Source organism: Gopherus evgoodei, chromosome 4 (genome assembly GCF_007399415.2).
Source record: "Gopherus evgoodei ecotype Sinaloan lineage chromosome 4, rGopEvg1_v1.p, whole genome shotgun sequence".
In the NCBI taxonomy this organism is placed as follows: domain Eukaryota; kingdom Metazoa; phylum Chordata; order Testudines; family Testudinidae; genus Gopherus; species Gopherus evgoodei.
In genome coordinates, this window is record NC_044325.1 from 74,442,199 (window position 1) to 74,460,790 (window position 18,592).

Sequence of the window (18,592 nt, forward strand, 5' to 3'; positions counted from 1 at the left end):
CATCGATCCCGCGCCGTCTGGACGGGTGAGTAATTCGATCTTAGATATTCGACTTCAGCTACGTTATTCACGTAGCTGAAGTTGCGTATCTAAGATCAATTTCCCCCCCCCTAGTCTGGATGAGCCCTCTGTAGTGTGGACGTGGCCTAAGATACTAAGAACTAAGTCAACTATTCACAACAAGAGATCAGATGAACGGAGAGAAGCTAGGGAAGTGGAGGACAGCTAAGCCGCGCTCCACTGTTCCAACGACCAACATGGGCGGTAAGAAGGAACTGAGGAGCGGACGGATCGGCAGGGGTATATATCCAGCGCCATGGCGGCGCCACTCCAGGGGGTGACCTGCCGACCCACCGGAGTTGCTAGGGTAAAAATCTTCTGACGAGCGCGCACACCTAACTGGAATGGATATGAGCAATCACTCTGTCTGTTACAGCTATCCCCCTATTCCATTTTGTTTCTTACAGCTGTCCCCATACTCCGTTTTGTTTTTGTTCTCCTCCTGTGGCCGCCCTGTGGCTGTTAAGTTGTTTACCAGGGCCACTGCCCTTCTCAAAGGGAGGGCCCCTTAAGTTGTTTAACACGAGCCATTGCCCTTCTCAAAGGGATGGCCACTTGTGCTGCGTGCTAAGTGGGACCACTGCCCTGTTCAAAGGGTTAGTCCTGTTATCACCTTGTTGAACCTGGGCTTGGTGTAGGGCAGGCCATGTCCAGAGCTGCAAGACCTATTGTGTTTTTAAGATCCTGGGCATGAGTCATAGGCCTCATGTGCTTTTGAGTCACCTATTGCACAGGACTCTGCCCAGGCATGTCTCTGTGCTCACCTACAGTTTTTCCCTGTGCCTCCTCCCCTGTGACAAAGGGAGCCTATCAGGATCACTGGACGGGAAACTGCCTAAGTTTGCCTTTAAAAACAGACATTTTTGAAACAAGCATCAGAAAGGTTCCTGCATTGCTGCCTGGTCTGATCAGCCAGGGGTTTTGGGGGGTCCTTTCTCTGCTCTCGTTTTATTTTTGAGCGTACCCCCGGTTTTAAAAAAAAAAACCCACAAAGAACGAATTGCTGCCTGAGAGATCTCCTGATTATCAAGACCGTACCAAGCCCTCCTTGCTTCTTCTGATGTTACTGCTGCTTCTGCCTTTGCTGCTGCCTTGGGGACTGGTAAGAATCCCTCGGTAAAACTTTCCATACTTTTATTTTATTACTTTAGCTGCTGGTTCTGTTTCCCTAGCGCACAGACTCCAGCTAAACCTTGGTCTGTGTCTTAAAACCTCTCAAACTCCGTGGTGCTTTGCTGCTAAAAATAAGCTTGTGCCGCTGCTAAGCTCTGCTCCCTGCTTTCAGCTGTATCCACTGCTGCAGCCACCATCCTTTGGCTTCCTTGGGGGCTGCCTTGGGAGCTGTATCCTGGGCACATACCACTCTGCCCTCTGTGACTTCGCCATAGCATAAGGTGCACCGTAGGTTTTGCTTTTAAGTTTAATAAGTCATAGTTTGCCAAGATTGTAGAGCTTGTAAGTTTCACCTGCCTTGTTACAGTTTGCTGTTTTGTTGCTCTGCATAGTTGCTTGACACAGTTTGCTTAGAATTGTGATATTTGTTGTTTTGCCTAGTCGTTGATTAAGATAGATTTAAAAAAACCATTGCCTGGTTGTATTCTGTACCTGTTTTATTACTTTGTATAACCTGCTTGTAATTTATATAAGTTTAATTAAGTTAAAGGATAGATAAGGTTTTTACTGCTTGAATTCGTCTTCCCGCTGTCCCAATCTCTCCCTGAACTTTCCCGTGTCTGTTTTTCCCCCGCTTCAATCTCCCCCTCTGTGTACTTCTCCATGTCTCCCTGTGGTAACCCCTTGCTGCTCCCCCCCCCCCGTGTAACTTCCCAAACCCTTTGCCGCTTCTTTCCCTTTTTTTTTTTGGGTGTCCCTCTAGCCCTTCTTTACACCTCTCTGCTGCCTCTCCCTGTATCCCCTGTGTTCGTGCCCCCGCTCCTCCGCTGCCCCTCCCCTACCGAAGATCACCATCACACTGCTTGGTTTGTCTTCACACTGCTGCTCTGCAACTTCCCTGAAGTGCTCTCCGCTGCTGCAACCTGCTTCCTCCCTCAGCCGTCTCCCCCATTCTCCACGTGCCTTCCCATCGCTTACATGTTCAGCGTCCTCCCCTCTTGCTGCTCCCAGACTCCCCTTAAGTGCGCTCTAGCTGCTCTCGTCTCCCGTACCTCCAGCCCGCAGGCTCCTGAAGACTGCTGCTCTGGGCTTCACCCCACAGGGCTTCAGAGTCTCTTGCTGCTTGCAGCTGCACTCTCCTCTCGTTAGTTACCACTAATCACTCACTCCCCTCCCCCCTCCCGCTTCTTGACCCAGCTTTTATGTACACTCTTGCTATCACAGCCTTACAAATTAAGTCAGTAATTTTCTACATTGCATAATTTTACTTATCACCTATATTGTATTATTGCACTGTGACTTACATTTTACTTGTGGTTATAACACCCCATTAGTTGCCTCCATTTTTCTAATATACTTTATATATCATTTTTATATAGAAGCTACCATTTTATTTTGCATTCCACACTGTATCTAGAGTTGTTCCTATATAAAGTTGAGTTGCTTATTGACTGTACTGTATCCCATTGTGCTGAACCCCACTTACTGTACCCCACTGTTAAAACTCCCTACACTGTTCAGTAAGAACCCCCCCTTATCATTGTCTATTGTAAACACCTTCTACACCCGATCCCATTGCATTTCATTGTTAAATTCCCACCACTTCCTTTTTCCTTTAATAAAGAAATTAATTGGCACCCCACCTGTGTGGTAATTGCTCCCCACGATCCGATATACCTGCAGGCAGGGACACACTCGAAGAAGAAGAACCTCTTGCTGAAAAAAGTAAACAATGACTTCCCTATACTTAAACATAATCGGATTAGTACTATTAATTTTAATATTAAATATTGAACAAATTAAATTTATAACATTTTGCATCATCTTTGGTTAAAATCTGATGGCATCTTATTAAAAGATAACTTTCCACATATCTCAGCCTCACTCGTAGTTATATACCCAACAGAAGAGTCCCTGGCTTGCCAGTTACACAAAGGATGATCTGGCCCTGTATCTCTGTATCTTTAGATTTGGATGATACAGTTGATAGGCTGTATCAGCATCTAGCAGAGACCAGAATTTGGAACTGTTAGCTGACAAAGTGAAGAGAGAAAATGTTGGTAACTGGGAGAAACAATTGAAGGAAATGGCAGAGATAGTGGGTGAAATCCTAACCTCACTAAAGTCAGAGGGGCCAGGAATTTACCCAATATCTTTACCTTCATTTTAAGATCAACAGGCCCAGTTAAATTGCACCCAAGAGTATGAAAAGAGTGGGCTGAGGAGCCCTCCTGCACACTGATGTTAATTTTTAATAAATATTGGCATACCAGGGAAATTCTAGAAGACTGGAAAAGTGCTATTGCCATACTGACATTCAAAAAGGGTAAGCAGGATGACCTGGATATTATACGCGAGTTTCCCTACGGTTGATGTCAGGGTAAACAATGGAAAAACTGATACATCATTTAGTCAAAGGATGGGAATACAATTAATGCCCGTCAACATGGTTTCATGGAAAATACCTCACATGAAATCTCATTTCTGATACGATAATTTGGTCTGTCTCCCTTTTGCACCTCTTCCCACCAACATATATCATTGATTGGAACATTCTATAAACTTTTCACTCACTTCTTACAGCTAAGCTCACAATTAGGGTAACATTTCTAGACCCAATCACCACAACAAGGCCTGTATGGAAGACTGATCAAATGTTTCAGAAATCACTGATAAATCAAAAAGTTGCAGGCAGATGAAGTCCAAAATTAGTCCTGGAGCTGGAATCAGACTAAGAATTTAAGAACGGTCATATAGGATCAGACCAAGATCCATCTAGCCCAGTGTCCTGTCTTCCAACAGTGGCTGACGTCAGATGCTTCAGAGGGAGTAAACAGAGCAGTTTCGAGTCATCCAGTCCCAGCTTCTGGAACTCAGGGGTTTAGGGACAACCAAAAAAGGAGACAGTCAGTCTTCAAGAGGAGCATGAAAAATTATATATGGAGCCCTGCTTGTACCACATTACAAAACTCCTCTATTTGGCACTGAGGATATAAGCATTCATTCCCTACAAAAGGCACCACTGGGACTTTGAAGTACCAATGACAGAACTCAGCTAAGTGACTTAAAGACTGAAATGAGAATATTCTTCATCAGAAGAACCAAAGCACTGACACTTTCTAGAGATCAAACATAAAACTACTATAAAGTGGGTGCACAACTGGTTGAAAAATTGTACTTAAAGAATAGTTGTCAATGGTTTGCTGTCAAACTGGAAGGGTGTATGTGGCTGAGTCCAGCAAGGTACGTCTGAGGTCCAGTATCATTCAATATTTTCATTAATGACTTGGATAATGGAGTGGAGAGTATTTTTTATAAAATCTGCAGACGACAAAGTTGGGAAGGGTTGCAAAAACTTTAGAGGACAGGACTAGAACTCAAAAGGACGTTGATTAATTAGAGGATTAGTCTGAAATCAAAAAGATAAAATTTGGTAAAGACAAGTGCAAAGCTTTACACTTAGGAAGAAAAAAATAGATGCACAAACACAAACTAGAGAATAACTGGGTAGGCAGAAGTACTGATGAAAAGGATCTGGGGGATTATGGTGAATCAAAACTTGAGTATGAACCAACAATCTGATACAGTTGTGAAAAAGGCTAACATTCTGGGATGTACTAACAGGAGTCATATCTAAGACATGGGAGGCAATTGTTTTACTCTGCTCAGCACAGGTGAGGCTTCACGTGGAGTACCATGTTCTGTTTTGGGCACCACATTTTAAGAAAGATGTGGACAAATTAGAAAGAGTCCAGAAGAGAGCAACAAAAACTGTAAAAAGGTTTTGAAAATCCAACCTATAAGGAAAGGTTAAAAAAACAAACAAACAGGCATGTTTGGTCTTGAGCAAAGAAGACTGAGGTGGGACCTGATAACAGTCTTCGTAAGTTTAGAGTTGTTATAAAAAAGGATGGTGATTAATTGTTCTCCATGTCCACTGAAGGTAGGACAAGAGGCAATGGGCTTAATCTGCAAGCAATCAGAGATTAAGGTTAGGTATTAGGAAAACTTTCTAGCTATAAGGATAGCTAAGCACCGGAATATATTACAGTCAGGCCCCATGGGTCTTGAATGTGGGTCTGTGGGGGTACTGGGAGCCATCATACTCCAATCCTCCACCTCCTGCTCACAAACAGCAGCTGGGACCGGGGTCCATGAAGCCCAACTGGGGTCTGTGCTCTGATTGAGAGACCACCTGCTTGGGCCACAGCCCCTATTTAAGCCAGAGGAGAAAACAGAAAGTTGTCTGTACAAATGTGCTCTGCTCTGCTGGTCTGTGGTTACCTGTTCCTGTCATCTGATCCCTGACCCCCTGGTATTCTGACTTGGCCCGACTCTTGGTAACTGATTCTTGATCCCTGACCTCTGGTTTGTCTCTCAAATCTGACCTCCTGGTATTCCAACATGGCCTGAATCCTGGCATTTTGCTCCTGGACCTTTGGCCCTCACCTGACAAACCCCTAGGCCAGGCCACCTACTTCACAGCCCTGACAATTATCAAGGAAGGTTGTGGAATCTCTCACCAATCACCACTAGCATTAAGGCTCTGAAAACTCCAGATACTGCTCTGCTCTGTTCAAAGGCACCAGAGAACCTAAGGTGACAAAGCACTCAATTCTGGATGTTCCAAAAAGCTGAGGTCTCAGGCCATCAAGGTGCCAAATTTCCAAGGCACTAAGGTATGAACCACCCATATTACCAGGTTCAAATCTCTAGTGGCACAAAAGACAAAATCTCAAATAGACACCAGGGAACTCAAGGCACTTGAAGCACTGAGCCCCTGAAGAATGGAGTCCATGGAGCATCAGGATTCTCCATTCCCCATAAGTGTTACTACAGCACCCGATGTATATTGCTAAATTATTACAATTTATAATTTAAGTACTGACTGTGGGTCAGTGCTGTACAAGATCTCTTTTTTTGCTTATATAAAAGCTAATTGAAGTGGTTTTTTTTTCTGCTTTTGTCACTGGAAGGGAGGATTCATAGCCACCTTATTTATTAGTAGTAATACTCACAACAGTAGTTTCTAGAAATTCTACAACGAACCAGGATGCAACATTTCACAGAAATCAACTGTCTATACAAGAATACAAATAATTTCCTTTTGGACATCATTCAGATGACCTCTTCGAATCTCTATCACAAGATTTGAAATGTCAAAAAGCAGCAAATCCAGGCATTACTGTTAATAGTGCAAATGATATCTACTGTACAAATGTTTTAGAAACAAACTTACTTCAAACGAAAACTGAAGAACAGAGTCAGCCACAGACTCAGAAAATAGGCACAGAACCAGCCAAAACAGGAACTGTTGAACTGGAGGGGAGGAAATAAAATGGGGCCAAGCTGGGGCCACTTCTACTCCTACGCCCACCCCCGGCACCTCTCTGAATCGAGAACTGTGCAAACGAAACACACCGACACACACACTGATGCTTCCCCTCTCACCTGCCATATGTACTTGGGAGAAAACTGTAGCGAGGAGCCAGCCACAGACTCCAGCCAGTAGGGGCAGACACAGCCAAAGTAGAGGCCTTTGATACTCTGGACTTTTGGCAAATGTACAGTTTTGACTGGACTTTCTCTGCCCTTTGGTGACTGGTTGTTTATTCCAACCCTCTCCTTCCTCCCGGTCTCTTCACCTCAGCTTCACTCCACAGCTGCTTCTCTTACCTCTTCTCCTCACTCTGTCCCTCTCACTCACTTTCCTTCCCTATCCTAAGTAAACCCACTCCAAATAAAAATCATGGAACTAATATGTCTGGCTTAAGGAATACAATCTATTCAGAGGGTAAAAAATGTGGCAGAACAGAAGAGAAAGAAAAGCATTTGGTGACAAAATGGAGGAAGGAAAATCAACATCAAATATATTAGAAAGATTAGATAACCTCACTCTTCACATTACCTTTCTAAACTACATACACATCTTCCATGGTTCAACTTTAATTGATTTCAGTAAAAAAATATTTTCTCTGTAGCTTTCTTGAATATTGCTCTCCTCTCGTTGCTTCTCTGTTCTTCCATTTATTTGTCACTTAAGTTCCTCTAGTCTCCCTCTGTCCTCCCCAACTTGTTTCCCTGCTAATAATAAGTTATTATCAGTACTGAGGGAACCATAGCATTTAAATGATCTTCTACAATAAGGAATTAAGAGAATTGCTATTGAGTGATCAAATAAAACTTTTGAGTTGCAAAACTGACTTGAAAATATCATGAGAAAAGCCTCTTGGAGTTTTAGTACTTCCATTTCTGGCAGGAACTAGAAAGTGTAGAAAGGAGCAAAGATTAAATAACGAAAAACAATGTATATAAAACTTTTCAAACTTTACAAATGTCTTGATTTGGACAACAGGATAAAGTTCAAGTTAATTTTTAATTTTTGTCCAATGATACAGCAAAAAATAATTGGTAAATAATTAAACAAGCTAAGTGGTCAATAAACATGTAAACAGGACATGCTGGAACACTTTACAATGGATAGAAGTGTCCTGAAGACTGTAGCTTGTTGTTAAATGCATATAAATATTAAATGTTTTTTATCTTGCAGGATTAAAAACAAAGTGTAAAGATTTTTAAGCCATATGAGAAAGGAAGATTTAGTCAATATCTCAGTGAGCATTAAATATGAACATAAGTGAATACTAATTTGACCTTTAAATTTCTAATGCTTTTTAAAATTTGATTCAACAGCTAGAACATTTTCAAAAAATGCAGCCAAAAAAACTGTACTTCCAAAAATTTGGGATAGCATCACATGCTTTTAGAAACTGTTAACTTACAGTACAGAATTTTACACTAAATGTTGATGTTACCAAGAGCATAATAAATAAACTTAAGATATGCACCCTTTTCTCTCTTACCTCATCCTCTTAACAGAATACAATTGGTAGTAGAGAGCAAAGTACACATGATGAGGAAGTGCAGAGCAAGATAATGTTTTATTGTCTTCAAATGAAAACTGGCAATGAACCACTCAGGAGATAAAATTAAGCTTCAGAACTGTGTTCTAACTTGCCAGCTTCCAAAAACATTTTTCTGCTTTGAAGCTTTTCAGTCTTCTACTGTACCCACTCACCCAATTATTTTCCCCATGATGAATCGACTTCTGATACAGTAATTTTCCTCAGTGATCAAAAGAATAATCTTGAAAACATGCTTATATTGTACATTCAGGGACTGGCAGCCAGTAGGACTGGTAAGATGGCTGTCAGTCCTTAACCAAACTCTGGTAACAGATGTCTGAAGCCTCAACAGATGTTTTAAACAAAGCTTCAAAACCAGGCAATCTGTTAAGGTTTGATAAAACTTCTCTGGCACAAACAGTGACATTCACTTGACCAACATCTCAGACCACTCTGGATGTCTATTGTTCTTCAAATGTTCTGTTCAATGTCCTGTATCCAAATAGGAAAAAAAATTAGAAGCAGAAAATACAGATTCCAAGTACAAATTCTTCTAATGTTTTATTAGAAGGCCATTATCTGCTAGTGATTTATTTGAATTTATTAAATCTGTTTGGATTGACTGTTGAAAATCTGAAGATCACCACAAATAAAAGCATTGTATGTTGATGTGCACTCCCAAGAACCCATAATTTCAATGGTTCAGTAGTCTGCTTCTTCAGTTCAGTCTTAATTTTTGTCACAGATATTTTTCTTAAAAGATACTGCTGTTCCAGCAACATCATCAACTGGAAACTATGGCTCACTGATTATAAGACAAATGCATAACATGACTGCAGCCGACTAAAGGTTTTGATACATAATAAATAAAAACAGTACTTTTACAGTATTTTTCATAGATAGCGCTCAAGACTTTATAAAAGAGTTGTATCATTCCCATTGTATAAATGGTGAATTGAGGAACATAAAGGTTACATGACTTGCCCAGGATCACTAAGCATGTCAGTGACAGAACCCAGAATAGAATACAGGTCTCCTGACTCTCAGTCCTACATGCACTATATGCTTCCTCCATAAGGCAAGTTCTCCGAAGAAAAAGTCTACTGTGTATTTTCAAACTTTGCTAGAATACAAGTGACTAAATATTTCAGAAAGCTGCTGAGTAGAAGCATATGTCATCAAGTAATGTAAAATAATCATTATGATCATACCACCTATAGCTATCTTCCATTATAAAAATTGTCTTTTGGTTTATCATCAAATAAATAAGACCATTTTACAATAAGGATAAAAGTGGTGCCAGAGTATTTTCATCAAAAACTTTAGGCCCAATATCTAGACAGTGTGTTATACTTGGTGCAAATATAATTTGTTATAGTGACAATATAAAAGGAAGGAAGGAAAAAGTCCAAGACGACCTTAGATATACCATAAGATGCACTTGAAGCATGCATGGCAAAGCTGCTATTACCAATGTGGAGCCAATTCCTTACATTTCCGGCTGTGATGATTACTGGTCCCTGACAATCCAGGAAAGGCACCCCTATGGAAAGATCATGAGAATGCTTCTATCATATTAGGAAATCCTGGACTACTGAAGTTGGGATGCTCTTGGCCTGTAGGACCTTCATGTGGGGCTCACTGAGCCAAGAGAAGGAGAAGCAGGACCAAATGTGCTTCCTAGCCTATCAACCAAATCTACGAAGGATGACATGACACAAAGCATCTGGAGAATCTCTTTGATCAGATAGTCATCTGATTTCCCAATGTGAGCTACTGAAACAAAAGCTTTCTTAATTCTAGAGACCTATATCTGGGACGGGACAAGTTCACTCTTCTTGATGTTTATTAAAAAAACTCCCAGGCAATTAAGCAGCTCCACTGACTTCCGAACCTTCCCCCCTCCAAGCCTCCACAATTGATAGCCTTTCAAGACACTTTCTCAGAGTCCTTTACAAAATAAGACAGGACTTGCTCTATAAGCAAGTGAGCTGGGGAGGCTCTTCCTCCCTTGGAAGCACTCACCTCAGAATTTTCTTGCCACAGAAAGAATCAAGGTCACGTCATAATCCATGCAATGGATTGTTTGCTACTTCAGTCCTATTGTCACTGGCCACAGCTGTAGGAACCTGTCTCACCATGAAGGTTTCAGTGGTGTTGTAGCCCTGCTAATTTCAGGATATTAGAGTCAAGATGGTTGAGATAATATGTTTATTGGACCAACTTCTGCTGGTGAAGAGACAAGCTTTTGGGCATTCACCTTGAAGAAGCAGATAACTGAGGCTAAGAAAGTAGGTGCTGTTGGCAGGAAGGATTCTGCCAAAAGTCTAGAAATCAGGCAGAGGGTGGAGCTGCCTGCAACAATGTAATAAAGTGCAACAGCTCAGATTTCAGTATGGGCTCCTCACACAATGCAAATTTTGATAGCAACTGTACCACAGCACAGCAAAAGAGAATACAAGAAAACTGTGTGTGCCAACACAACATTATATTGCAAAAGGGAACTCAAGGACAGGATAGGAGGCAGGGCGATTGGGAAATACTTATTCACTCTTATGAAAATTAGAAATTACAGAAAAGTAATCATGCAAGCTTTTCTCCTCCCATCACCCCTATATTATGTAGTCTAGATAACACAGTGGCAGACTTATTTGCCATTCTCCAGTCATGTCATGATCCTCTTTACTGAATCAAATAGAGTTCAAGGAATACTATAATCTTTGCAACCTAATAACGATGTAATGTTACACACAGTTTTGATTATTTCTCACTCAACTTCCTTTGAATAGCAATACAACTAACAGCAACTTCATTTTTACCTACAAAAAGGGTCTATGAAACTTACACTACTAAAAATAATATAAGTGGTCATGATCTGGCAAGTGTCCATTCAATTCTATTGAATTCTTCCTGGAAATAGAACAGTAAGAACTCAATTTATAAGGAAGTCAGTTTGGCAGATATTTTGCAGTATGGTGATTATCTGGATCACTTTACAGATAAAACCAGATTTGCCCATACCATTGTTATCTATAAACATGTAAAATTGTATATCTATCCAAAGTGCTACAGATAATGAAATCAAGTGTGTGCATAGTTTCTGACAGACAGAATAAATGCCTTTTGTATTTACCTTCTGCCAGGCTAATATGCTCTTGTAGCATTTTAGAGACCCACAAACAGTCTTTATTGAGCACCATATTGATAGAAGAAAAAACACAGTAACTTTTAACTCAGGTGCTTCCAAAGGCATTGAAGCGATGCAAGTGCATAAAGCTGCATGAACCTATTATAAATTGTAAGAAGAAATGCCACACACAGGAGTGCAAACTATTCCTAAAGGGGACAAAGAACCAGCAAACTGGGAAGATCTGACACAAACATGAAAGTCACAGAACTACACAAAAACAAATATGTTAGAAAACTATAAAAAAGAGAGGATTGTTTCATCTTGTGCTACCACATAAGCACAAATGAACCTAAAGCCAACCTCGCCAACACTACCAACCAAATTTTAAAAAAAGTATGAACCATTCTTGATTGATCTCTATAATAAATTACATACAAAAAACTGTGTTAGAAGAGTGTTATTTAAGTTGCCAAGTTAGGAAATGCCATTTATGGTTGTCTATGCAACCTTAATTTGCCATTACACATTCTACCTGCACACTAAATGAGGCAGCGTTCCCAGGGAAAAAAATAATATGTGATCATGTAATTAAAGATGACAATGCATATACACAATGGGGTCAAATTAAGGTCACCGGGACAACTATAAGCTTGGCATTTCTTAACTTTTGAGTGCTTGGCTTTATTACCTAAATTATGTTATTTTAATGTAGTTGTTTTGTATGTAATTTCCTAGGGCTCTTTAAAAGACAAAAGGTAAAAATCAAATTTTATTATATACAACTTCCTATCATGAATTATCAGCAGGCTTTGAACTCTGCACCTTCAACACTATGGTACTGATTTTTAGACTTCAGCTACAAGACTAACTCCACTGCATTGGCAGCTGGGGAAAGATTGCTTTCCCAGAGTGACAGGATAAGTTGCTGACACAGTGTACTGGGTTCAAGGGGTGGTCACAGAATCTGATTCAGCTCTCTCTCATTTCCCCACCCCAACACAATGGAGAACTCTTGCCCCATGTGGTGCCTTCAGAGGGGGAAATAAATAACTGGCGCCAGGTACTGGGACAGGGAGGGGAAAGAAAAGGAGGGATAGAAGCAAACCTGCCTTGACTTTGTCTCTCCTCACCTCACTAGTAGAGGAGGGAGCTTCTGTCCCATATGGTGCCCTAGGAAGGGAGGGAGGGGCCCGTATGCTGGGGTCTCAGAATGAGGTGGGGGGTTGTTAGTGGAAAGTCCACCTTGGCTCTCATCACTCTCCTTTCTCCCCGCCAATCCACTTACAGCTGTTGTGACAGTTCCCAGCATTCCCAATACAGTGGCTGCTGCGTTTACAACTCAGCTAAATTTGCATAGAATTTCACAAGACAAAGAAATTTTACTGCTAAAGCCTCAGAGGTTTCTTCCTTCTGAATATCAAAGACCTTCTGCAAATAATGGAAGTGTCGAGGTTTCTCAAAGAAAAGGTCACAAGAACCCTTTATAATGGAAAATGTTAGGTAATCTAAATATAGGGATAACTACCAGCACTAAGCCCCAGCTTTCTTCAGTATCCAAATGTATACCTTCTTGTTCCAACCACCACCAATCTCTGGGGGGCCCCGCTCAGTCTCTTTTCATATTGAGAATAAACCTCCGACATCTACTCTCTGCTTCTTAGCTTTTAAATACTTTCAAAACTCCTTGACAAGAACTTACCTCTCACCCCATGGCAAGCAAATTACCTTCGGACCTTAACACATGTATGAAATAAATTATATCTATGTGACATTACCAAATCACCAAGATAAGCTTCTATGATTCTGCAAAATATTATCCAGGAACCTTACAGGACCTAAGGCCAGAAAATCAAAAGGGCTATAGAAATACTGTTTTGTATATTCTGTTATTGTGTTATCTTTTAGGCTACAACATATTTCCATATGACTATATCATACTATTGTTTTAGTATTCAACCGGTGAACTGGAGAATAAGAAGGGGATGCGAAATATAAAAATAAAGAACCCTCTCTCAGTTAGGGTGACCAGATATCCTGATTTTACAGGGACAGTCCTGATATTTGGGGCTTTTTCTTATATAGGTGCCTATCACCCCCTACCCCCTCCCGATTTTTCAAACTTTCTATCTGGTCGCCCTACTCTCTCTCTCTCTCTCTCTCTCACACACACACACACACACACACACACACACACACACACACACACACACACACACACACACACACACACACACACACACTACAGAAAAAGAAAAATGAGAACAAAGAGGTCAGTGACAGAAAATGACAGAAGAAAAATATGAATTGAAAAAACTTTTTTAATAGCAACTGTGCTAGGCACAGTACAAGGAGAGACAGATGTTCCACAGAATGCCAGACTATCAGCGAAAATTGTGGCAACTAGACAAATGCAATCATGTCACCTTCCCCACCTCTCACTATCGTGAATGGCACCGCTGGATACAATACTAAGGGTATGTCTACATCTACAATTTTGCAGCGCTGGTTGTTACGGCTGTATTAGTACAGCTGTATAGGGCCAGCGCTGCAGAGTGGCCACACTTACAGCAACCAGCGCTGCAAGCGGTGTTAGATGTGGCCACACTGCAGCGCTGTTGGGCGGCTTCAAGGGGGGTTCGGGGAACACGAGAGCAAACCGCGGAAGGAGACCAGCTTCGCCGCGGTTTGCTCTCGCGTTCCCCGAACCCCCCTGCAAACCGCAGGGAAGGAGACCTGCTTGCACGGGGGTTCGGGGAACGCGAGAGCAAACCGGGGAAGGAGACCAGCTTCGCCGCGGTATGCTCTCGCGTTCCCCGAACCCTCCTGCAAACCGCAGGGAAGGAGACCTGCTTGCTCGGGGATTCAGGGAACGCGAGAGCAAACCGCAGGGAAGGAGACCTGCTTGCTCGGGAGTTTGGGGAACGCGAGAGCAAACCGGGGAAGGAGACCTGCTTGATTACCAGAGGCTTCCTCAGGTATGCTGGGATACCTGCTTATTCCACGGAGGTCAAGAAAAGCACTGGTAAGTGTCTACACTTGATTACCAGCGCTGGATCACCAGCGCTGGATCCTCTACACCCGAGACAAAACTGGAGTACGGCCAGCGCTGCAAACAGGGAGTTGCAGCGCTGGTGATGCCCTGCAGATGTGTACACCTCCTAAGTTGCAGCGCTGTAACCCCCTCACCAGCGCTGCAACTTTGTGATGCAGACAAGCCCTAAATCATCTACAACCCTGGAACCCTCCTCCAACAAATTCACAATCCTCCTGACTAAGCGCTTGTCTACACAAGAAAGTTTTACTAGTTATAATGTATAGTTAAACAGATACAGTTATACCAGTTGTGACCCAAGAATCCCATAATGCTACCTTGCAAAGGGGTTCATAGTGGTTATAAGGGTCTCCTCAGTCTGGCATATACATTCTAGATCAGCAAATAATATCATGTGATGTCTCAAAATAAAAATGGTGTCACACTAGTTGGTCATCAATGATTGTGAACTCACGTCTGAATGTTATACAAGGAATTATTCATCACCCTGGAGCCAATACCCTCCCAACCCTCCCAAGGCGGGTTCCCATACCATGAAGCCAGAGAAGGAACCTCTGGTGAGCGTACCTTTGTAAATATAATATGGAGTTTAAAAGCAAGCGTGTTTAATGATTAATTTACTGTACGGCAAGCCAGCAGCAAGTAGTCTGGAATCATTGCAGAACAAAACCTTGCAGCAAATGGGCCCGGGGTTTGGTTGTTTGCCTTTGGCTGAAAATAAATGATCCCCTATTAGCCATGCAGTGGAGGTAGGCCCGTTCATGGCTGCCTGGGATCTTCCCTGATACTAGCCATGCGATGGGGGGGGGGGGGTGTGAAGCAATCATCCCAGAGAATTGGGCTGGGGGTAGGGTTTGGATTGTGCTGCACATTCACTCTAAAACCGCAGCCCCTCCTTTTAAATGGCCAACCTAACGGGCTTGGCTTGGTATGAAAAAGGAGGGCGCTGCTGTTTGAAACCATTCTCACATTATGAAGGTTGAAGAAGCCGAAACCCTTTGCCTTACCATGCCTGCCTGCAAGCCGAATTCTGTTGCCTAGCTGAGCACGTGATGTCTCACACCAAATCGGCAGGCACTCAATATAAGAAGCAAAATGCGACCTTGTAGCAAAAGCACATGTGCTATGTAATGTGAATCACTTGATTCAGTGTGAAATAGTCTTCCCTTTGTCTCTAAAATGTAACTTTTTAAATACTACTCTCCCTTTTCTCCTCCCGCAGCTGCAAATGTTTCTGTGCTCCCCCATCATCTCCGTCCCAGAGGCTAGTGCAAATTAGAAAGCGAAAAAAATGCACTTGCGATGAGATATTCTCAGAGCTCACGCAGTCCTCCTGCACTGAAAGAGCTCAACAGAATGCATGGAGGCAAACAATGACAAAGTCCAGGAAAGCTTTAAATGAATGCGATGAGACGAGGGAGGAGCACGCTGAGAGGAGGCTAATGGAGGAGCAAACTGACATGCTCACACTTCTGGTGGAGCTGCAGGAAAGGCAGAAGGAGCACAGACTGCCACTACAGCTCCTGTATAACCGCCTGCCATCCTCCCCAAGTTCCATATCTTCCTCACTCAGATGCCCAAGAAAGTGGGGTGGGGTGGGGGTGGGAGAGGGAGGCTACAGGCACCCAGTCACTTCACCCCAGAGGATTGCACAAGCAACAGAAGGCTGGCATTCAATACGTTTTGAACTGTAATGTGTCCTTCCCTCCTCCACCACTCCACCTGGTGCTTCCCTCCTCATCCACTTCTCCCACGACCTTGCAAGTTTTCCCCCATTTGTGTGATGAATTAATATTTGAAAACAATAATGACTTTATTGCCTCTGAAGCAGTGACAGAAGGGGGGAGGTTGGTTGGCTTACAGGGAAGTAGAGTCAACCAAGGGGGTGGGTTTTCATCAAGGAGAAACAAACAGAACTGTCACACCGTTGCCTGGCCAGTCAAGAAACTGGTTTTCAAAGCTTCTCTGATGTGCAGGGCACCCAGCTGTGCTCTTCTAATAGCCCTGGTGTTTGGCCGCGCGTAATCGGCCGCCAGGCAATTTGCCTCAACCTCCCACCCCGCCATAAACATCTCCCCCTTATTCTCACAGATATTGTGGAGCACACACAGCAAGCAGTAATAACAATGGGAATGTTGGTTTCACTGAGGTCTAACCTAGTCAGTAAACTGCACCAGCGAGCTTTTAAATGTCCAAATGCACATTCTACCACCATTCTGCACTGGCTCAGCCTATAGTTGAACAGCTCCTGACTACTGTCCAGGCTGCCTGTATATGGCTTCATGAGCCTTGGCATTAAGACGTAGATTGGGTCCCCAAGGATAACTATAAGCATTTCAACATCCCCAATGGTAATTTTCTGGTCTGTGAAGTAAGTTCCTTCCTGCAGCTGTTCAAACAGACCACAGTTCCTGAAGATGCAAGCATCATGCACCTTCCCTGGCCATCTCACGTTGATGTCAGTGAAACATCCCTTGTGATCCATCAGCGCTTGCAGCACCACTGAAAAGTACCCCTTGGGGTTTACATACTGGCTGTCAAGGTGGTCTGGTCCCAAGATAGGGATATGCATTCTATCACCCCACCACAGTTAGGAAACCCCACTGAAGTAAAGCCATCTACTATGACCTACACGATTCCCAGAGTCACTACCTTTGATAGCAGCAGCTCAGTGATTGCATTGGCTACTTGGATCACAGCAGCCCCCACAGTAGATTTACCCACTCCAAACTGATTCCCGATTGCCCGGTAGCTGTCTGGTGTTGCAAGTTTCCAGAGAGCTATCACCACTCGTTTCTCAACTTTGAGGGCTGCTCTCATCTTGGTATTCTTGTGCTTCAGGGCAGGGGAAAGCAAGTCACAACTGTCATAAACAGAGTGTTAAGGGTTAATGTCTCTTATACCTGTAAAGGGTTACAAGCAGGGAACTGGACACCTGACCAGAGGACCAAATCAGGAGACAAGATACTTTCGAATCTGGGTGGAGGGAAGTTTTTGTGTGAGTTCTTTGTTCTTGGGCTCTTCTCTCGGAGGGTCTGAGAGAGACCAGACATTACTAAGGCTCTCTTAGTTTCTTTTCATATAGTAAGTAAAACAGGCGGTTTAGGCTTTTTAATTGTTTTACTCTATTTGCATTTGTGGATCTGGCTGGTTAACTTTTATATGTGTAGTTGCTGGGAATATTTTGATTTGTATTGGTACTGGGGGGAAAGTCTCTTTCTGGTGTCTGTAAGCTATAGGACCCTGTAATATTTACATCTTGAAGTTATAGAGATAATTCTTTTCTTTTTCCTTTCTTTTATTAAAAGATTTCTTTTTAGAGAACCTGATTGATTGTTTTTTCTCTGTTTCCCTTGTTTTATCCCAGGGATTGGGATAACTCACCAGGATGGGTGGGGGAGACGGGAGGGGGAGAGATAAAATCTCTCTCTGTTTTCCTTGAATCTGTTTGCCTCTTTGTGGAAGGGAAGGGAGATGCTTCTCTGTATGGTAATTTAAGAGGTTAGATCAGTATCTCAGAATAGCCCAGGGAGGGAAATTCTGGGAGGGGGAGAAATGGCTTATTTCTCCTTGTTTTAAGAACCCAAGGGATCTGGGTTCTTGGGGTCCCCAGGGAAGGTTTTGGGGGGACCAGAGGATATCAGGCCCTGGAAAATTCCTGACTGGTGGCAGCATATCAGATCTAAGCTGTACATGAGTATCATAGATTATTAGTGTTGGAAGGGACCTCAGGAGATCATCTAGTCCAAACCCCTGCTCAAAGCAGGGCCAATCCCCAAATGGCCCCCTCAGGGATTGAACTCACAACCCTGGGTTTAGCAGGCCAATGCTCAAACCACTGAGCTATCCCTCCCCCTGGTAATTAAGCTTAGGGAAATTCATGCTAGTATCTCATTTTCTGGACTCTAAGGTTCAGATTTGAGAAAGAATGCTATGACAACAACATTCCATGGCCCTTATGCATGTGAAAGTTTCGCAGCCACTAGGAAACATCCCAGACCTGCAACACTATGCGCTCCCACCAGTCTGTGCTTGTTTCCCGGACCAAGAATTGGTGTTCCAAGGCATGAATCTACCCTATTACCACCATGATGTCCAAACTGCCAGGGCCCATGCTTTGAGAGAAGTCTGTGTCCATGTCCTCATCGCTATCATGATTGCGCTGTTGTCGCCTCCTCGTCTGCTTTTGCAGGATGTGCACATACTGCAGGATAACGCGCAAGGTGTTTACAATGCTCACAGCAGCAGCGGTGAGCTGAGTGGGCTCCATGCTTGCCATGGTATGGCGTCTGCAGGAGAGCGGCGTTGCAGCAGAAGAGGTGGAGGACGATG

At 42.9% G+C, this 18,592-nt stretch overlaps 1 protein-coding gene across 6 annotated transcripts in view; it reads right to left on the reverse strand.

Moving 5' to 3' along the window:
* Window positions 1-18,592, reverse strand: part of FUT8 (fucosyltransferase 8) — a 248,110-nt gene that overhangs the window by 85,854 nt on the left and 143,664 nt on the right. Inside the window, exon 2 of one of the 6 annotated variants that reach the window (XM_030559806.1) lies at window positions 7,082-7,254. The exons of the other annotated variants lie outside the window; for them this stretch is intronic. The gene's annotated coding sequence lies outside the window, so the exon portion shown is untranslated. The remainder of the gene's footprint in view (window positions 1-7,081; window positions 7,255-18,592) is intronic. 6 annotated transcript variants of the gene reach the window in all.